General features: G+C 44.9%; 1 pseudogene; it reads right to left on the bottom strand.

Moving 5' to 3' along the window:
- Positions 1-15,638: 15,638 nt before the first annotated feature.
- On the bottom strand, positions 15,639-18,406 carry LOC102907941 (rab GDP dissociation inhibitor beta pseudogene; annotated as a pseudogene).
- Between the last annotated feature and the right edge of the window lie 4,123 nt (positions 18,407-22,529).

Raw genomic sequence — 22,529 nt, 5'->3', positions numbered from 1 at the left:
TGTTTCCCCTAGGTCTACAGTACCAGCCATGCACTCCCTTCTGTGAAGCAGGCTTTACATGCAATCTGAGAGCATGTGGTTGTCACCCCAACAGGTGAGCTACTATTGGGCCAGTGGGCACATCTTGCTTGGCAGATAAGAATTAAGGTTTTTAAGACCACTGATGCCCTCCCATCTCCCAAGCAACCTGGGTTGCCTTTCTGACACTCTGAAAGTTAGCCATGCAGGAGGGAGCTTCCAGCTCAGTTCCAGTTCATTTTAACTGTATTTTGAGACTGAAGTGCATAGGGTTTTTAATCATCTATTTCTAGTGGGCAACTAAGAACAGCAATACCTGTGATGTTTCAAGGTCTATGGTACCCACTTGATGGGAAATATAGCTATGCAATTTATTAATTATGGTTTTTGTTTGGTTTGGGGTTTTTGTTTGTTTGTTTTTCTTTTGAGATAGGGTCTCACTATATAGCCTTGGCTGTCCTGGAACTCACTATGTAGAACAGGCTGGTCTCAAAGTCACAGAGTCTGTCTGCCTCTGCCTTCCAAGGGCTGGTATTAAAGAATTGTGAAGCAAGTCTAGCTCACTACATAATTTTTAATAGCAAAAGGAAAAAAAGAAATAAAACACCAATTAAAACAAATCATACCATTAATAACGGTCCAATAAATATTCTATGGTATATCAAATAAAGGTTGCTTCCATTTCTAATGAGAAAAGGAGGAAAGAGAAAGAATGGTGGATAGCTATCTGTGGTGGTGTGAAAGAAAATGGCCCCCAAAGGGAGTGGCTCTGTTAGGAGGTGTGGCCTTGTTGGGAGGAAGTGTGTCACTGTGGGGGTGGGCTTTGAGGTCTCTCTTTTCTCAAACTTCACTCAGTGTGACAGTCAACTTCCTCTTGCCTCTGAGTCAAGACATAGGACTCTCAGCTACAGCACTGCATCTGCCTGCACGCTGCCATGTTCCCCGTCATGATGATAATGGGCTGAACCTCTGGAACTGTAAGTGAGCCACCCCAATTAAATGTTTTCCTTTATAAGAGTTGCCACGGTCATGATGTCTCTTCACAGCAATTAAAAAAAAAAAAAACAAAACCTAACTAAGGCACACTCTTCCTGTGTGTACTATGGAGAAACTTCCAAGATGCTCACCGAAGGTTTGAAAAGGTATCCCAGAAGCCTGGCCTTAAGGAGCCACTGACTTCTCCTGATGTAAAGTAACTGGAGAAGTCCAGGCTCCTAGACATTGGAAAGCTACATCAGGTGTTTATTCAAAGCCACCGGTTCATTTCAGATGCTAGCTTTGACCTCTGCCACCTAAATTAAAACTTTATTCTTTTCATGCGTATGGATGAGAGGATTCATCTGCAGTCATATTTGCTGATGTATGCATACGGATGTTCCAGAAGGACAGATGAGTCAGAAAACAGCTAGAGAAATGGCAGCTGGGAGCAAGGCAGCATTTTAGCACCAGCTGAAAATGTGTATTTAAGTCTTTCATAACATTTCAAAGGTTTTGAAACCTCTGCCCAAGTGCTCAGAGAACAGAGAATCTCTGCCCAGATTGCCAAGATGACGAATACTCGGGAAGTTGGAACTGAGACTGTCCACACAACCTCAGAGCTTCTCCAACCAGCATCAACACAGCAAACGTGAAAAACCTTACAGGTATTCTTTTTTAGACATTTCCTCTAGTTTTTAGGTATCTCTTTATCTCAGTTCATTTTCCAGTGTTTCCTGCTGAACTGCCATCTTATGGCAAGTTCATTATATCGATGTAAAGCACTAATAATTTTGTACTGTAGATTAAAAATTGTTGTTCCTCTATTCCTATACAGATAATGAATGAGTATTCAAGACATTTGAAACACATACATCTGTTTCTTTCTCCCTCCCTCCCTCTGCCATCTCTATTTTCCATTTATAGTACAAACATTAAGCAGTGATTGTCCAGAGTCCCTGGGATGCAAATAAAAAAGGTGTTGTTTAAATAATAACAACAACTGTTTCACTTATGTGAAAAATGAATGGTTAACTGTGCTTTAACGCCTTAGATGAGAAAAGAAAGAACATTGAAAAGCACCACATAAAGGGAATATAAAATCTCATTTATACTCGAAGTAATCTATTCATTCTATCTGAAAAACATTCGCCCATGGTTGTCTGCCTCACTGGGAACATCTGAGCCTTCAGAGAACTGTAGACAATAGTAGATGAAGAGCTTCCCAAATGTGATTTAAAATATGTATTTATATGAATATATATTCATATGTTACTTAATGACCCAGGGCATAGATCCATTTTTGTCTGGCGTTTAATTTCCTCTTGGTTGCCTTGATCTGTCTAATTAATTTCCAGCAACTGTAGCCCATACACATCCCCAAACTGAAAGGATTTGGCAGGGAGTAAATAGAACTTGTACTTTCTTCTTCATCCGTTCAATCAAAGCTGTGATTTGCTATTTGGTTCTTTGTTCATCTGGGTCATAAATCTTTCTTATTGCAAAGCCACGCATGACCTAGAAACACTCAATCCAGAATTATGTCCCAGCGATCAGCAATCAAAAGTGAAAACCAGATTTCCTGGTTATTGTGGTCTTACGTAGCTTTGGGGGAGCTCCTCATTTGCAAAGAAAGGTAAAAGGGAACCCTGGAATAATCAGCTCTGCACTGGCAGCTGCGCTTTGGTTCTCTGTCTGAATCTAGTGACGGTTGCTACATTTCACCAGCGATGTTCCTAAATTATGTTCTGTGATCGTCCATCCTGAAAACGTTTTCTTAGAATGGTTTAGTCTTCATACATGGTCTGTACCCAGAGAAAGGGCCCTTTGCTTGTCTTAGTGCTCTGACATTGCAATCTTGAAATTCTTTTTCAAACAAAAGGACCCAAATTGTCCTTTAAAACAGGGAGTCCCCCCTACACACACACACAATTCTGTAGCAAATCCTGCTCAGTTGATGTAATCAGTCCCTGGAGTTTAGGACTGGAGTGATGGCTTAATGTGGTTCTCAATGCTGTGACCCTTTAATACAATTCATCATGCTGTGGTGACCCCAGCCATAAAATTATTTCTGCTACTACTTCATAACTGTATTTTTCTACTGTTATGAATCGTAATGTAAATATCTTAGATGCGGAATATCGTATATATGTGACCCCTGTGAAAGGGTCATTCAACCTGTAAAGGTGTTGCATGACCCACAGGTTGAGAACCACAAAGGGTTAAGAGTACTCACTGTTCTTGTATAGGACCTAGGTTCAGTTCCCAACACCCACATGTCAACTAAGAACTACCTATAATATAACTCCAGTTCCCAAGGGGTCCATTGCCTTCTTCTGGCCTCCAGGGGCATCAGGTGTGCATGTGGTACACATATATACATGGAAGCACTCACATACACATTAAATAAAAACAAATTAATTTTTTTTAAAAAAAATTAGAGTTTAAATGAACGAGCACACAGCCTCATAGAGGATAATAATGGGGCATTTTTGAGTACGACATATTGGAACACTAAGAATTTTATGGGCATTAATTAATTAATTGGAAGCTTGAACAAAACCACTATAATGTAAGTATTGTGATAAACTCCATTCACTAGATGACAAAATTGAAAAACAAAGTGGATAATGTGATTACCTGGAAACACTATTAATCGTGGAGCCAAAATTAGATGGCAGACTGTCCCGCTTAAGACCTGTAATTCTATGAAACTGAGACTCACGTACAGAAAGCCCCGAATCACCTGGCTTCTGCAATGCCTCTCCTACCCAGCCCCCAGAACTTAGAAAGCTGAACTTGTTCCGTGCCTCGGTTTCTCTCACTTGCCTCCAAGTTTCAGACTCTAAATAGTAGATATGCTATGAGTGTTTTAGTTAGCAAAATTTATAGGGTGCCCCATTTCTTCCATCTAGGAAGCATGCCACCTGCAGCCTGTTGGTGCACTGAAGGATTACCCTCAGCTCTTCTGGGAGTCTCCACATTACCTCCGATGCCCTTGGGGGAGTGGGGTTTCTGGTTGATTTCCTCACTTGTACATTTGCAAACCCAAGAGACCCTCTCACTTTCTATTTTTTATTTAAGGTATTCTCAGTTCCCCTGGCTGCTCTAAAAATGCATTTTTGCCCCCATAAAACTTGCCCTAAAGACTTCTAATTAGTTTGCCTTCTGTCGGGAATGGGAAACTGGCTTCTGAAGACCAATATTTTTAGGCGGAGATGGTAATAAAATCTGGCAGTCAGCATCTATAGACAAAAAAAAAAGGCAGAAAGGAATTCCCATCTTGTAAGACAAGGTAGTAACTCGAGGGCAAAGCATCTATACACTTAGAGATTTCTTGAAGCGCTTCTAAAGAAAAGGTGATATTACAGAGCCACCCCACAGGAAGAGACTTTGCAGAAGGCCCTGGGATGGACTGCTGATATAGGTCCAAGAAAGGCAAGAAGAGAATGTCCAAGTCAAAGAATCACCTACTATGTGTTGGGTGTTATGCCAGAGTCTAGAGATATAAAATACCCGAGAAGCAAAGAAACATGGTCCCCTTCCTTTGAGGCACTGTGATCTGTGGGACACCAATTGGTCTTACAAACAGTAAGTATGGAGAACACCCAGTGGGTTTCACCATGAACCTATAGTTCTAGTTTTGAGGAATTTCTTGTTATAACCCTTAATCAAGTAACACCAGACAAGTCTGATTCAATCTGGGCTGTCTCCTCAGGATCCCATGACGGCTGCCCTGAGATGTCCATGTCTAGGTTCCATTCCTAGACTTGCTCTTTGCTTAGGCAGTCATCAGGGAGGAAGTCTTTGCTTCTTTCCAGTAGGTTCCACAAACAATTGACCATGTCTTAATGAAGCTGCCATCCATTGGGTTCTCTCCAGATAGAGTCTTGAGGGATAGCATTTCCAGAGTCCTGAACAAATGTGAAAGTGTGGCGTCACTCTTCCCTGAGAGTCCGGCTAAGCATGATGCCGTGGTGTGCCAACATGCCCCCCTTCTGGTCAACACCACAAGTCATCCATAGACACAGTCACCATAACAACTTATGAGTGAGCAGCCCTGTGCCCAAATTCAGGTGGATGCATGTCTCCCTGCATCTTTAGGTGCATCATAGTACCAGAAGCCTCAGATGCTCAGTTGAAAGCATCCACAATGTAGGGGAAACTTACCTGAGCATTTTTATCATCTGTGTGTGGATCTGGATTGTCAAAGTGACGATCTGTATGGATTCTGTATGTTTCCCGATGTGTACCTGAAGTGCTAGGTTTCTTCAGTTCAGCCCAGTTCCTCAAATGGATGCACTTAACATCACACCCAGCAGGGACTGGGTTTGGGCTTTTAAGACAAAGTGGGAGCTGCTTTCGAAGATTGCTCTCTGCCACACCCCAAACCCAGCAGGTGGCTGCATTAAGACAGCCTAGCAAGTCTCTCCTTGGCTGTTAACCATGCTGGGACGATCCTAAATTCCGACTGGTCTGTGCTATTCTTGAGCACATTCTCCCAAGATAAGAAGATTCAAAACTAGAATGTCAAGTGTGCAAGAAACCCCAGGACCTACCTCACTCACCTGGACATCTTCAAGCTCTGAAGCCAGAACAGTGGTTAGAGGAGGTCTGTAGAAAAGAACTCAGCCTCACACACCTTCCCCCCACTGTTATAGCTCCCTTCCATGCTACCACATCAAAAGAATTTCCCTTCACCCTATTATTACATGTCTGGGATTTCCAAGTAAGAATTCATTCAAGACAAAAAGGTGGAGGGGGGGACAGGCGGGGGGTGGCAGGGGGGAGGGGTGGAGTGGTTGGAGGTGGAGAGGGAGGAGTGGGGAGGGCTGAGCTGGATGTGGTGGTGTGCCTATGTAATTCCAGCACTCCTATGGTGAGACTGGAGGTGGATACAGGAGAATCTGCCAGCAGCATCTCACAGGACAACCAGCCCAAAGGATGAAGAGGAACAGAAACAACAAGACGGACCCTTCTTCAGCAAGGTTCTGACTCCAGAAAGTTGATCTCTGACCTAGACACACACACACACACACACACACACACACACACACACACACACACACCATATACACACAGTTGCAATAATGCACTTTTTAAGAAAGGTGTGCAGGTTAAGGGAGTTTGAAAATTCTTGATCTGGGACCTGGGGCAGAGGCACAGAAAGAGAACCAAGCGCCACCCCCGGCGGGGCTGGACGCCACTACAAAGCACCGAAATGTGAAGGAGAGATGGGAAAGATAGAAAACCGGAGTGGTGCGCTCCGTTGAGAGAGGCAGAACGGGAAATGGGGAAGATGGTGTTGACTCTGGGCCAAGCCCCCCTTTCTTGGCATTGGGGAACACGGCAGATGCACTTTGCTGCTCTCCCCGAGCTTGGCTGGTGAAGACAAACTTCAGAGAGTCAATAATGATAAGAAGAATTGACCCCGTGTCAAAAAAGGGGGGGGCCATTACCTTATAGAGAAGCTGCTGTGGCAACTGACTTGAGTTCAGATTCGGCTTCCAACACTTCTAGCCACAGGCCAGGTGTAAAAGACCTGAGGGGCCGGGCGTTGGTGGCGCACGCCTTTAATCCCAGCACTCGGGAGGCGGATCTCTGTGAGTTCGAGGCCAGCCTGGGCTACCAAGTGAGCTCCAGGAAAGGCGCAAAGCTACACAGAGAAACCCTGTCTCGAAAAACCAAAAAAAAAAAAAAAAAAAAAAAAAAAAAAGAGAGAGAGAGAGACCCTGGAGACACCCCTACCCTCTGCCACGCTGGTGCTAGCGTGTGGGCGCCACGACGTTGAGCAAGTACGAGGTAGAGAGATGATAGAGAAAGAGAAGCTGGACAGTTTGAGCGCTATGAAGAGAGGTGGAACCAGAGACGTGAGGGCAGTGAAGAACAGCCTGATGTGAGTAGCCTGAGCTGCCACCTAAGGCCATGGATTGTCACAGTCAGAGCCGCTGCCAAAGGCCGTGTCTGGGTCTGTGGCCATGTAGCAGCAGAGGTCTGAGTCAATGTCCCTGGTCCACGTTACCAACAAAGGCTATGTGGATGCCCCTTGTCTGGACTGCCGCCCGGGGCCATGTTGATGCCCAAGGGCTGCACAGAGCTGGCCCTGTCCCTCACTGGCCGCTGTACTCAGGAGAGCTGGCCCGTCCCCATAAGCCATGAGGAGGTGTGAGCAAGGAGGAGCTTCTCCTCACTTGCCACCTCTGGCAAATGAGAGAGCTGGCCCTGAGAGCCGGAGAGCTGGCCCAGCCTCTCACAGGCTGCAGCACTCAGGAGAGCAACTCGTCTGGGCAGCACGGTAGAGCCGGCCCTTGTGGGGTGGGTGCGGGTGAGCCAGCGCTACCTCTTACCTGGGCCGCGTGGGAGAGCCACCAAAGGTGGTGAGAGCAGGAGAGTTGGCCTGGTCCCTTGCTGACTTTGGCGCTGGAGGGAGCTGGCCCCACCCCTCACCAGGTTAATGCTGGAGAGCTGACTCTGTGGTGTGGGTCTGCCTCTTGCCAGATATCTAAGAGGCCAGGTTTGGATCCAGTATCGATAGTGTAACAGAAGCCAGAGGCCTGGAACCAGACCAGTGACCCATGGCTGTGAACATTCGCAAGCAAAGCTGTGTGGGCAAAAGGGTGACACACCACGGCACACTGCAGCTCCCAAGGCAGGAATTTTTGGTTTGGTTTGGGTTGGGTTGGGTTTTTTTGTTTTTGTTTTTATTTGTTTGTTTTCTTTTGGGGTCATGGCAAGGGCAGTGGATATGGAGGGATGGGAAGAAGATGAGATTGGGGTACATGATGTGAAATTCACAAAGAATCAATAAAAAAGTTTAAAAAAAGAAATTCTTGATCTGGCTCAGCCTTTATATGTATTTATAATATAGATAATTTATTATTATTTTATTAATATGTATTATATTATTTAATAATCTGTTTTATATACACATATTATACATTTCATATAATGTATTAATATAATATATGATAAATGTATGTTGATTATAGTAACTGAATGATATATATGTATATATATGTGTGTGTGTGTGTGTGTGTGTGTGTGTGTGTGTGTGTGTAATTTGATTCATACCCATTCTGCCTTGCCTTGGAGCCAATAAATACCAAACTATGGAGATCGAGAGCAAGGCAAGTTCATTGCAGAGGGCGAGGACCTCCAGTTTCATTTATTCAGAATTCCTCTCTTCCTCATTTCCTCCCCCTCCCTTTCTTTCCTCCCTTACACTATCTCTTCTCTCCTTTCTTACTCTTCATAACTAACCTACTATTTCTTTTCCTTTTCTAGGGTTCTATCACTTTGTTTTGCTGTTTCATCTGCTTGTAGTGTTGCAGATGGAGACCTCGGCCTCATCTGTGCTAGGGAAGTGATTAAACACTGAGCTAGAGTCCCAGCCCTGTCCTGGCTAATTATTTAAGATGTATTTTTTTTAATTATGTATGTGTGGGGGGGGGTGTATTGGGGGGGGTAAGATTTTTGTTTTGACTTCTGTTTTAGTTAGGGTTTCTATTGTTGTGAAGAGACACCATGACCATAGCAACTCTTATAAAGGAAAAGTATTTAGTTGGAGTGGCTCGCTTACAGTTCAGAGGTTCGGTCCATTATTATCACAACAGGGAGCATGGTGGCATGCAGGCAGATGTGGTGCTGGAGTAATACCTGAGAGTCCTACATCTTGCAGGCAACAGGAAGTGAAGTGAGTGTCACTCTGACTGAAGCTTGAGCAAGAGAAGCCTCAAAGCCCGCCCCCACAGTGACACACTTCCTCCAACAAGACCACACCCCCTAACAGTGCCACTCCCTTGGGGACCATTTTCTTTCAAACCACCACATTCCACTCCCTGACCCCCAAAGCCTCATAACCATATCATAATGCAAAAATGCATCCATCCCAACTTCAAAAGTCCCCATAGTTTATAACAGTCTCAAACTTACTTAAAAGTCTAAAGTTCAAAGTCTCTTCTGAGATTCATGTCATCTTTTAACTGTAATCCACTGTAAAATCAAAATCAAAAAGCATATCACATACTTCAAACATATAATGGCACAGGATATACATTTCCATTCTAAAACGTAGGGAAGGGAGCATAGTGAGGAAATACAGGACAAAAGCAAGACCAAAAACCAGCTGGGCAAACTCCGAACTCGATAACTCCATGCCTGATGTCAAAACAGTCTTCAGATCTCCAACTCCTTTCAGCTCTGTTGACTGCAACACACTTCTCTCTCTTGGGCTGGCTCCACTCCCTGTGAGCAGCTCTGCTTGGCAGGTATCCCACAATATCTTAGGGTCTCCAAGGCAATGCAAGTTTCAACTTCACAGTTTGCACAATGGCCTCTCTAAGCCTCAATTCAGGGACAACCCTGACACATGCCTGGCCTCAGTGTCTTTCCTTAGGCGTGGAGGAAAATTCCATAACCCATTTCTTCTATCCCTAACTCCAGAACCACATGGCCAAAGCTGCCAAGTTCTGCTGCTTATTGGGGCTGGAACATGGTCCCCTTATTCAATCAATTTCATCTTCACTAGCTTTCTTTCCTTCACTGACTTGGCTGTCTTGAAACTTGCTCTGTAGACCAGGCTGGCCACAAACTCAGAGATTCCTTTTCACAAGTTGGAAACTTAGTTGGGTGAGATCTTGCCCTGAGGTCTCCACTCTCTTTATTTCATTTCTTAATCTGTTTATCTCCTTGAACACAGGACTTAGCTCCATTCCACTTCCTGGTGCTCCTTTTCTCCTCAAATATTTTTCCTTGCTCAGCTTGCTCCTTTTCATTATAAATCTTCATTAGAGTGAACACTAGTAACCACACAACAGAGTCTATACTAGGCTGTTTTGAGATTTCTTCTGCCAATGGAATTAATCCAAAACCCTTCACTTCAGCCTTAGGAGACTCTTCAGACAAGGGCAAAAAGCAGCTACTTTCTTCACCAAAATATCACAAGAATGATCTCTAGGCAACACACTAAAATTCTTCTCCTCTGAAGCCTCTTCAGCCGGCCCCCCACAGTTCATCAGATCACGTTCAGCACCACTGTCTTCCATGCTCCTACTAGCATGTCCCATTAAGCCGCACTTAAAGCATTCAACTGCTTTTCTAATCCACAATGCCAAAGTCTACATTCCTTCAAACAAAAACATGGTCAGGACTATCACCACAATACTCCAGTCCCTGGTACCAACTTCCGTCTTACGGTTTTTATTGCTATGAAGAGACACCATGACCACAGGAACGCTTATAAAGGAAAACATTTAATTGGTGTAGCTGGCTTGCAGTCCAGAGGTTCTGTCCATTATCATCATGATGGCACATGGTGGTGAGCAGGCAGACATAGTGCTGGAGAAGGAGCTGAGAGTCCTACAGCTTACAGGCAACAGGAAGTAGTCTGAGACATTGAGCAGTATCTTGAGCACATATGAGACTTCAAAGCCCACCTCCACAGTGACACACTTCCTCTAACAAGGCCATGCCCACTCCAACAAAGCCACACATTCCTAATAGTGCCACCCCCTTTGGGGGGACCATTTTCTTTCAAACCACCACAATTTCTGAGCATCCCATGTTACCACCATTCACATCCCTGGAGCTCTGACTAGAAATGAAAACTGTGTATAGTCACTAATAACAGCACTTTTGTGAGATGAGGGACAAACCATGTTCCACAAGACAGGTCCTTAAGTGGCCAGAATGCCCCCACCCTGCCCCATCCCCTGCTCTGCCTCAGTGCATGACAGACTTGCCTACAGCGTTTAGAAGCATTATTGTTATGTAGAATGGTTATTCTTAAGAAGCCTCTAGACAAGCAAGTGTGGAAGACTGGAATATGAAAGAAATGCATTTCTTTACAGGGAATCTTCTGGAAGCTTTCCTTGCTGGTTTGCATAGCAGCTTTCCAAGAACAGAGTTTTGGTTTCCAGCATTCCTCAGTTATCTGACTATGGAACATTCTACTGGATCTATTCTCTGTGGGTACACTTTGGGAAATATTCTAAAAGCACTTACAGCAAGCATTGCATCAGCCAAGACTGAATGACTCAGAAAAAGAAAGGCAGAAACCGTCTCTTTTCCATTTGGCCTGGACCCTAGCTAGCAGGAAGTCTCCCTACAACCGGCTCCTTGGTGTTGGGGAAATGGAATTTCATTAAGAATGAACAATTCCTGAGCATAACATCAGATCCAGGATAAGCAGAGGGGAGACATCCTCTAAGAGTCATCACGTCCCCTTCCCCAGGAAACGGAGAGAGTTTCAATCCCTTCAGAAGCATGTCCTAGATACTGGAGTCAAGAGGGGACAGACAGACAGCACGTGGTGTCTGGGGCAGAAGTAGGGTCAATGTTCACGTACATTCAACAGCTGATGGTGTTTAGGACTTTTTCCTCAGAACATCTGATATCCCACACTGAGCCTATGATGAAGAAGCCAAATATTTTCCTACAACTAAAAATATGTCATATAGTGAAGTGGAAAGTTTTCAACCCCATTTCTTCATGATGTGGGCGGATTTCTTCTTAATACTTTTCCCGTAAAGTTGCACAGTTTCTCCACAGATGTCAGCAGTAGCCCAAGGGCAACTAACTGATGGGAACTGTGGCAACCAGACCATGAGCTGGAGCATTTCTCCACCAAACATCATGAAATGTCTAGAGCGGAGTTAAGCCCAGTATGCGCTTATTCCCAGGGTGGCTGTTACCCCTGTTTCTTACAGCAGAGGTTATCCGTTGTGTTTGAGTGTCTTGGGCTTCATAAATTGTGGTAAATAGAATCCTTTTCTTTTTCTTTTTCCAGGGTAATTGAGCAACCAAGATCACTGCTCTGGATAACACAATAAAAACAGAACTGGTTGTTGACATGTGTTTCCAGGCCTGTGACAAGTTTGTAGGTCCCGTTCACAAACGCTCCCATGCTTTAAGGTCAAAGTGGACGTAAGTGCCTTCTAGAGGGATTTTTCTTTCCCTTTGTCTTCCCGGATTAAAATCTTAAGCTTTGGTGAATGTCAAGTTTAAAAACCCAAACTCTCTAATTAGGTTTTAAAAAAAAAAAAAAAGTTCCAGGAATTTGGTCAGCTGAGTGTGAAGGACCTAAGGCCCCTATGAAAATCTCGGAGGGAGAGATAAGCAGAAACCTGTGATCATCCTCTTGGTAGTTATCTGAACTAAGATGGCTGCAAGTGAACCCAGGCCCTTTGCAGTGTGGTCTCTGCACCCAGGCCCTTCACGGTGTGGTCTCTGCACCCAGGCCCTTCATGGTGTGGTCTCTGCACCAGAACTTCACAGTGTGGTCTCTGCACCCAGGTCTTCACAGTGTGATCTCTGCACCCAGGTCCTTCACAGTGTGGTCTCTGCACCAGGACTTCATGGTGTGGTCCCTGCACCAGGCCTTTTGCAGTACACACTGCACCTCCTATCATTAACAGTATTCTGGTCAAGCAGTGGTGGTGCCTGGCTTTAACCCCAGCACTCGGGAGGCAGAGGCAGGCAGCTCTCTGTGAGTTCAGGGCCAGCCTGGTCTACAGAGCTAGTTCCAGGAAAGCCAAGGCTACACAGAGAAACTCTTTCTCAGAAAAAAAAAAACAAAAAGAAAAAGAAAAAAGAAAGCAAACAAAAAGCAAACAAACAAAGGTCTCTTCTGTTTCTCTAGTCCCTGCACCTGAGCTGGGCTTACTTCCTTACCTAATAGAGCATGTAAGAACTGACAGCGTTCTGGACTTTGCACAGTACCCCTGTCCTTGTCCCTCATCAATAACCCAGAATAGGTTTGAAGCAATAATGAACATTGTCATCTTCATCACCAACACTGGTCTATCATGTTAACACTTTTTTTATATCAACCCTTCCACCCTGACTTCTCATTACCAACATTTTGCATTACTGCAGTAGCTTTGGGGCAAGTATTGGTCTAATAGTGAATTCTCTATTAATAACTGAAGTCCATGGTTACATTAGGGTCCATTATGTTACAAGAGATGGGCTTTACCAACTGTGGGAAGACCCGTGTCTGCCCTTACAACATTGACTCGGTGCTCTGTCATCCTTATCCTCCTCCTCATCTCTGGTCTTACTAATCAGAGCTGTCCCATTTAGCCCCAGAAGTTGTTCTTGTGCTCAGCTTATGGACAGAGAACTGGGATTAGATAAGATAAATTGATGGAGGACAATCAGTAAGTATTAGAACCTAGGAAACTCCCCCATCTTACTTTAGAACATGAAATTTGCATTTTTATTCATTGACTACTTTCTTAGAATTTCAAGCACAGATATACTATATTTTATCATTTTACCCCTCTTTATCTCCCTACATCTCTTCCTATGTCCCCCACTACCATATTGTCCTCTCAAATTCATGTCCTGTTCTTCTATAATTATTATTGTACACACACATTGAATCCAGTTAGTGTTGCCCAGATGCACACAGATTTAGGGTTGACCACTCAGTCCTGAGTGAACTATCAGGGACCTATCCCTGAAGAAAACTGATTCTTTCTCTCTCTCTCTCTCTCTCTCTCTCTCTCTCTCTCTCTCTCTCTCTCTCTCTCTCTCTGTAGCCATTGACTACCTTTAGCTTCTCTCTTTTTTTTAAACTTTATTTTTAGTTATGCAGGAACACAGCACATGCATGTGAGTGTATTTTGCCTGCAGAAGCCAAAGATCCCACTCGAGCTGAAGTTATAGGTGTTTGTGAGCCACCTGAGGTGAGTGCTGGGAATCAAACTCACATCCTCTGCAAGAGTGATACATGCTCTGCACTGACGAGCCATCTTTCCAGGCCCCTACCTTTAGCTTTGCAACTAAGGGTTGGGCCTTATGAACCCTTTTCCCATCTGCGTTGGCCTGTTGGTTGGTGTGGTCTTGTGCAGACAGCCATGTTGTTGAGAGATCATGGATGCAGCACCCTTGTCACAGGCAGCCGACATGTCCACCTTGGTCCTCTGTTAAGCTTGAAAAGTATGAAGTGGTGAGTCTGGGACTACATTATACATAAGGGCTGCAAAAGGCTATGGAATTCTGGGAGATACGTGGAAATGGAGGAAAGCTAAAATCAAGAGAAAGCAAGGAAATGAACACAGAAGAGCTAGCGAGGTGACAAGAAGCCCAGGTATCACGTGGTGTGTCAGAGCAGGTGAGGCGCCTGGTAGAGCTAGGTGTCTTGACAACCCTGACGGAAAAAGGATTTAATACAAAATGTTGTGCTGATTATTTCACAGTCATTTACTGTGTATAGTATTTACAGTGGCAAAGCAAAGCTCCCTGATAGGAACCCATAGCAAGCCTCCAACAAAAGTGCTACCACAGCCCACGCCTGTGTGTTCATGACTGCAGGCATGGGAGGCTCAAGAACACATATGTAAGCCTGGAGTCATGTGGATGTGGAAATTCAGAGTGGCTTTAAGATGCAGAGTGCAAAATAAGACTTCAAGGAAAAGGGACAGTGGAGCCAGAGGTAAAAGCGACCTTCTGAATCTGAGGTGGGTACTAGTCATTATGTGAGGTTTGGTTCAGTTGCTTTCATTTCCATGGGAAGAGTTCAGGAGACCCCAGATGATATCCAAGTTCCATCACCAGTGGGTTCAATCAAGAACTTTCCACTGAAGTCTCCCAGCTGCTTCCATCCAACCTATCCTAGGCAAGCAAACCACAGTATCCGACTCTGTAGGAGGGACACAGTAGACAGACAGAATGAATGTGTGGGTCACAGTGGGTGTATTTTCCCAGCAGCTTCTGCAATTAGAAACATTTATAAATCAAGATTTGCATAGTAGTTACATCAGAGACAAGATCCACTTTGTGACTTCTAGGTGAGTGGGAAGAACCCGGATCCTCCATTTGCACTGAGGATATACACACATCTTCAGAGTAAGGGACATTTAAATCCCAAACTCTTGTCACTAAGGACTATTTTTTTTCCAGAGTTTGGCTTTATTTTTCAGTACAGAAATCACTTGGAGCCATTTTGAGACAGACATCATTGAAATCGAGGCTCTGTTAAATCAATACCGTGGTGCAGCTTGGTCCATTGAAGAAGCCATACCTGGGATAAAAGGCACTTCTGGGTTTTCTCTGCTTACCATAAGGTTCCTTTCTCCTTCTCAGCAATTGTAGTAGGTTAAAATACCACATACTGTCTTCCCTCCAAACAACATCCTAAGTCTAAAGTTTGGTTAGAAGTTTATACCCACGTGAACAAAATGTGTGGGTCTACTGTTTGGGCCCGGCTTTAATACTTCACATAGCAAAAGCGAGAAAACTTTGAATGTTTTCCCAAACCAAAGAATATTCCAGTTAGACTCCCAATATCAGGATGGCACAAATTGTATAGATCCAGCTCTGGAGCAGAGGCACCCAATCGCAAAGGCTACACTGATTAAAAGATACAAGTACTGTGTCAAGTTCTCTATCGATATTTGTTTAGAACAGCTCCTTCACTAAAAAAAAGCCAGTCTGGTTAAATTGAACAGAATCTACCAATTCTGACTAGCCATTCCATAAAAACAAGTTAATACATGATATTAGAAAAGTGAAGAGAAGGAGTATTCGCTGGTATAGCACTCTCCACTTTGATCATAAAAGCAGGGCTTGCAATATTGATTTCATACAATACACATTATTTGCCAATTTTTTTGGTCCTAATTACATTATATGTACTGCTGTTAGTCTCCTCCATAAATGTCATTCTTCTTATGCATCATTTCTTCAAAGTCAAGCTCAGATCCTGTCATTCTCTTATAGATACTTTTAATGTCATTACAGGTTGTCTCAAAGAGAGTGGTACCATCATAGGCACGGGAAATAAAGATCTGGCTCTCTGTTCCCAAACCTTTTGGTACACATTTCTGTTCAGTTGGTTCCCAGAGTTCCAAAGCTGGTCTGCTTTCTTTCTCCGGTCCCTTGGTCTCCACAGCTGTACTTACAATGTACACAATGTATTTGCCCTGTGCTGCCACGTTGTGTGGCATGTGTGGCAAAGGAGGTCATGCAAACACAGACATCTGACTTGTGGTTGACTTGGTTCTGTGGAATGATGATCCGGCAGGAATTGGCATCGTTGATGGTCTTGATAGCGTGGCTAAGGATCCAGATCACTGTGATTACCTGGCCCACTTTTTCAGCCCCATCTTTGACACAGCTGGGGTCACAGACGAGCTGCTTATGGAGAGCAGTCTCTCCTTCAGATTTCACACCAACCACTTTCCCATTTTGCACAATGATTTCTTCAGTTGGTTTATTCAACATGTAGGCACCTCCACATACAGCACTTAAACCTGGCAAGTCCTTGTGGCAATTCTCCAAAGCCATAGAGCAGATAGCTTTTACCCTATCTTGCCAATGACTCGCTGTAAAGTTTAGTTTTATTAACGGTAACATAACACGGCTGATCTGAGTCGCCATCTATTCTGTGCAGTGCAAGAGAATGGCCAGTGAAGTCTATAACATCTTAGCCCAAATCAAACTTCTTATACACATCTCTCACTGAGCTCTTCTTAGGGTCAATGCCCTCAAAAGTTCTAGGATCTTTTTCATCAAAGTTGGCAACATAAACTAGGAACTTCCTGAAGTGGCATTTTCCAAACAGTCCCATTAAGCTAGATGCCAGAGCTTCTGCTTCGGTGGAAGGAACCCTGTAGATTCCCTCCCCTCTTAGAGACAAACCTCAGAAACATGACTTATGCATCCCAGATGATGGGCACACAGACTCATGATGCCCATTCCATCCTCACTTGGGTACGATCCTGAAGAAGAATTAGGGAATGAAGAGATTTAAAATACTATGAAATTATCCTCTCAGCCACTGGATCAAACAAGTTTAAACCATGGGTGTAAACTGAATTACAGTCAGTCCACTCCCCAAAGTGACAAGATTGAGAAGCTCTGTAAACATGTTATCAGTTCTGTCAGTAGAGATGTTTTCTTTATTCATCTGGTTAGAGAGAGGCCACTGTGGGTTTGTCAGACTGAATTCTAATAACCCAAAGTCTACACGCCCTACTTACTTCTGTAACAATTCTCCTGGGTACCTCACATAAAGTGCATCTGGTTGACCTTTCTAACCCCATTGTACAAACAGTAAATGAAGGGGCCTGAGTCATAGGAAGTGACAAGTCAAGAAGGAAGGGGTTGGTGTCTCCAGCCTGTTCCCCGGGTACCGAACAAGAGAATGGCGCACATCTGTTTCCACCAAGGACTGCAAAGCCAGCTTGTGGCAGGCAATGGGTGCTGCTCTCTAGACACACCGCCTCCCCTCACTCCTCCCAAGAGTCAGTGTAGACTGAGGTGACCACCATGCCAAGCCCGTCTGCCTCTGCTCTTGGCTTCCCCCAAGCGTCCTTGAAGCCCTGCTGAAGCTCCAGGCCCAATTTCTCATTTCATGCCATGCCAAGGACACCTAATTGGCAGTTTTTTCCACCCCGCAAAGCTTCCCTCTGGCTGCGGTGATGGGAATCAACTAAACTCTTGAAAGATACATACTGACCTGACCTGTAACAATGTCCATGGCTCTTTCTTACTATTCACTGGAAAACCAAATTCGAACCCTCACTGAAGCCAAATGATCCAGACCCAGGCATGTCACTATTCAAAAATGCATTTGTCATTTCCTAAACTAGTACAAGCCAAGTTCAGGTTCACAGGAAGCCCCCGAGATCAGACAGTGTTTCCAAGGTTCTAAGACACGAGCAATGTTCCCTTTAAGGTGGACTGGAAATCTAGACTGTAAATGGTGCTTTCTAAACCCGCTCCTCTTGGCCTGTGGGCCCCAGCTGCTCCAGATTCATTAGGGTGACTTCTCGAAGCCTTTAGATCTTATTTCACATCAGGCTAAGCCTGGTCCTGATTAAAGTTGCGGTGAGAGCCATATGGCAATCAGAGACGGGGAGGCTGGATAAGGCCCTGCAGGTTCATGCTGAAGAAAGAGTCCATGAGCTGCCTGGGAGTTCTCCAAGTTGGGCTCCACATAAAACCCGAGCTTGTGCCCTGCCTATATTCATATAGTCAAGTTAATTGAATTTTCAATTATTAAAAGTGCGAGCAGCCAAGCAAAGGATTTACCAGAGTATTAAACTATGACTGGTTTCCAGACTCTGCTGTCATCTGTGTTAATAGGAAAATGGAGGAGTGGGCCTGTGGCGATTTCTACTTTGCTAAGCTTTTACATCAGCAGACTGGAAAAGATGGTGCTGTTTGCTTTTGACATCCACTAGACTAGACAAAATTCTTGTGCTCGGAAATACTGACGTTTGACGTCAAAGCGGACTGGGCAAAGAGGAAAAGGAGACTTACTTCTGCCGTCAACACCTCGGGCCAGAGCAGCTCGGAAATCACACCAGTGACTTGGCTCATGTGAGATGGGGATTCTGCAGAACAGTCTTATCACTACCTGAGGTAGTGCATGGATCTTTAGTCCCAGTGCTTGTGCGTTCATCACGACAAAAACAGGAGTCGAGATTCCTTATCTCCCAGTTCCTAGCTTTTCTTCCTGTCTTAGAACCATGCAAAGTATTTCAAAGTAGGGCGATAACATACAGCAAGATGCTCCCGGTATGTTTTACCGAGGCGGATGTTTGCTTTATTTTTTTAAATAGATTTAATTTTTTATGTGTGTGTATATACATGTGCCTGTGTTTATGCACCTATGCATGGAGCTGCGTATAGAGGTCAAAGGGGAGTGTTAGATTCCACAGGAGCTGAACTCACAGGCAGTTCTGAGCCCCACAATGTGAGTGCTGGAAATCGAACTCCAATCCTCTACACGTGCGGCAAGCACTCTTAACTGCAGAGCATCCCTCCAGCCCCCATCTGTTGTCCTGTTAATTGACATAATGATTATCCAATTTCATGAGTGCAGTCTGATGTTTTAATGCACATATATTGTATAATGATCAAGTCAAATAAATAAAACACCTCACTTCAAATAGTTATCATCCCCTTGTGGTAAAACATTCCAAATACTCCCTTGGGGCTGTTTTAAGGCTACTCAGGCTTCCAAGTGTCTGCTCTCTTTCCCATTAAAAAACAAACATATTACTAAGTCTTTATGCACAATTCTTTTTTTTTTTTTTTTTTTTTTTTTTTGGTTTTTCGAGACAGGGTTTCTCTGCGTAGCTTTGCGCCTTTCCTGGAGCTCACTTGGTAGCCCAGGCTGGCCTCGAACTCACAGAGATCCGCCTGGCTCTGCCTCCCGAGTGCTGGGATTAAAGGCGTGCGCCACCACCGCCTGGCAACAATTCTTATTACTTTTCAAAAAATGTTTTCAATGCATCTTGTAGGAAAACCAATCTGCCCTCTTAACACTCTACTTGCTCCTCTGTTACTAAGACAAATACCCCCAAGGTCCTTGGAGACCCAAGGTTAAAGTTCTGAGGTTCCTAGAATGCCCATGTGGTCAGGAACTTCTGGCCAGAAAACACAGAGACTCAGAGACACTGGGGACAGAGGGCTGAGGCCAGGTGGAGTGTCACAGGAAAGCGAGATGCTCAAGATGCTCCTTGGCAATAAAGAACTGGTAACTTCCACAGCTGTTTCTCTAACGTTCTGTGGTTTGTGTTCTCAGAGCATCTATTTAGTACCTGCTCTGTATGGTTAAATTTAATTCTTACAAACATGATCCTCATGGTAGGGGGCATAGCATCAGGCAGGCAAGCATGGTGCCGTAGCTGGGAGCTTGCATCCTGACCCACAGGATGAGGGAGAAAGCTAACTGGGAATGGAATGGGCTTTTTAAACCTCAAGGCTTACAAGGCCACACCTCCTAATCCTGCCCAAACAGTTCCACCAGTTGGAGACCAAGTATTGAAATATATGAGCCTATGGGGGCCATTCTCGTTCACACCACCACAGTAAGTCTCTGGGAAGTTATTCAATGTCCCCTAGTTAACAAGGAGCCATGAGCAGAGCAAGGATTTCTAGGTATCTGCCTTAAATCCAAGATCTGAGAAGGAGTCTACAGATCAAAACGCCTGATCCTTGTACCCAAAAGATAAAGAGTTGGTTCTTGTTCAGTGATGGAGCTATATGTGGCTTCAGGAGACAGTGATGAGAATATGAGGCCAGAGAAAGTAGACAGATTGATCGCCACCTCAGAGGCAGAGGCCAGTGTTCATGCCTCTGGTTCTACCAGTATCTTCCACTTTGCTCCAGGTACATGGTTTAGATATGGTTGGAGTGTGTCCCCCCAAAGATCCATGTGGTGGAGGTTTGGTCTGAAGCATAGTAGTATTGAGGTGGTAGAGCCTCTAATAGGGAGACCCAGTGGAAAACATTTGCTCATGGCAGATGCACCATCATGAATGGCAATGTTTTCCCGCAGGAGTGGAGCAGGTCTTGTGGGACTGAGAGTATTTCCCATGAGACTGTGTCTTAGAGTTTCTGTTGCTGTGAATAGACATCGTGATCATGGCTACTCTTATAAGGAAAACATTTCCTTACAGGTTCAGAGGTTTAGTCCATTATCATCATGGAAGGGAAGGATGGGGGCATGCAGTCAAACATGGTGCTGGAGAGGCAGCTGAGAGTTCTACATCCAGCAAGAAGAGAGAGTGACCCTGGGCCTGGCTTGAGCTTCTGAAACCTCAAAGCCCATGCCGCAGTGACACACTTCCTCCAACAAGACCTCACCTACAAGGCCGTGCCTCCTAATAGTGCTACTCTCTATGAGCCTATGGGGGCCATTTCCATTCAAACCACCACACTCCCAACCTCTCTCTAGGGTTGCCTGAGAATGAAATGCCCCTAAATCTGATACCCTGGATTTGTCGATTTTGAAGGGATCATGGCACCCCCACAGTTGAAGTCTTTGACCTGAGGGTTTACAGCCAGCATCCACTCCTCTCAGAAGCTACTCTGAGAGGCATGGGTAGCTTTGAGAATCATGGCTGACCAGACTCTGAACCCTCCCTTTTTGACACAAGCTTCTCTATCGGGATGCTCCACACATACAAGGCAAACCCACCCAGAGGAGTCTCCAGCTTGTGTCACGCCAGAGTCTGAGGTGGGCAGTGTGTTTTTGTGCTTTCCAAGAATGGATCAAATCCCATCCTCCTTGGGCTGGTGCTGGAAAATGCTGGTCTAAGTCCTGAAGGAACCATCCCTGGGAACAGGCAATATCGTCATCTCAGCACACCCTACTCTCCCGAGTTACTTGGAACCCCATGTTCCCCGGGGAGCCCAGGCGGTCTGCTGTTCTTAAAGCCCTGAAAGAGGGGAAGTGATGAAGTCATGCCCAGCTGTCTCCTCTCAACAAAGCTCAGAGAATGTTCTGTTTAACATCACACTGCCCCTGTTCCTCTGTGTTTGCTGTGCCCCCCTCAGGGCTCTGGGACATCAGAGCTCAAAGGTCTTTAGTCAGGCAGAACCCTGGGATGGGGGCTGAGACTGCAGGGAGGACTGTGAGACACTGGGGACATCATGGAGCAGGCCCCCAGCGCCTGCTGATTTGTGACTACATGTGCACCTTTCAGAGGAATAAATGAATCCACGCTACACCAAGGCAGTTGTCTGAAGTTTCTGACAATACAAAGCAGGCCTCTCGCCTGTGGGAAATCTTGGAGAAAGGTCACAGAGGGTGTGAGGAGAGCTCAAGTGGATGGCTTGCCAGAAAGGACTCAGCCACCAGACTGCTTTCATGTCCTACTCCCATGCATGTTATTTTACACGCTTTGGAAGAAGAAAACAACTAAGGTGCAGCCTCATCCACACCCGTTGACAAGTCAGGCACATGTCTTTTATCTGAGCACTCGGGAGGCAGAGGCAGGTGGATCTCTGTGAGTTTGAGGCCAGCCTACTCTACATAGTGAGTTTCAGGTCAGCCATGGCCATTTAGACTCTATTTGAAAGAAGAAAGGAAGGAAGGAAAGAAGGGAGGGAGGGAAGGAGGGAGGGAGGGAGAGAGAGAGGGAGGGAGGGAGGGAGGGAGGGAGGGAGGGAGGGAGGAAAGAAAGGTAAAAGAAAAGAAAAAATTGGTTCATATAAGTCAGGCTGGGTTTGTTTTTCTGTCTAAAAGCTTAAGGAAATACAACAAAATTCTGATTTTTTCCCCAAAGCTACTTGTATACTTTTTGAAAACAACAGTTTGTGGACTTGCTTTGTCTGAGTGGCAGCTATCCTTGGTCACTTAGTCTGACCAGGCAGCTCAAGATTGGTCCTAGTCTTTATTCTAATTTGTTTTTTAATGTATGGGTGTTTTCTCTGCATGTATGTAAGTGTACCAACTGGATGCCTGGTTCCATAGAAGCCAGAGGAAATCATCTGATCCCCTGGAACTGGAGTTTCAGGCTGTTGTAAGCCACCATGTGGATGCTGAGAATGGAACCCAGACTCTCTGCAAGAGCAGCCAGTGCTCCAAACTGCTGAGCCATCTCTCCAGTCTCTCTTTTTTCTAACATTAAAAATCAAAACAGGTCTGCTGCTGGTCCAGCAGTTGGCATCATCTGTGGATCCTGTTAGTGGTCCAGTGGTTGGCACTGTGAGCAGATCCTGCTGGTGGTCCGGAGGTTGGCATCATGTGTGGATCTGCTGGTGATCCAGTGGTTGGCATTGTGCATGGATCC

Source organism: Peromyscus maniculatus, chromosome 10 (assembly GCF_049852395.1).
Source record: "Peromyscus maniculatus bairdii isolate BWxNUB_F1_BW_parent chromosome 10, HU_Pman_BW_mat_3.1, whole genome shotgun sequence".
Taxonomy (NCBI): domain Eukaryota; kingdom Metazoa; phylum Chordata; class Mammalia; order Rodentia; family Cricetidae; genus Peromyscus; species Peromyscus maniculatus.
The sequence above is the reverse complement of the archived record's forward strand: the minus strand, read 5'-3'. Positions and strand labels throughout refer to the sequence as shown.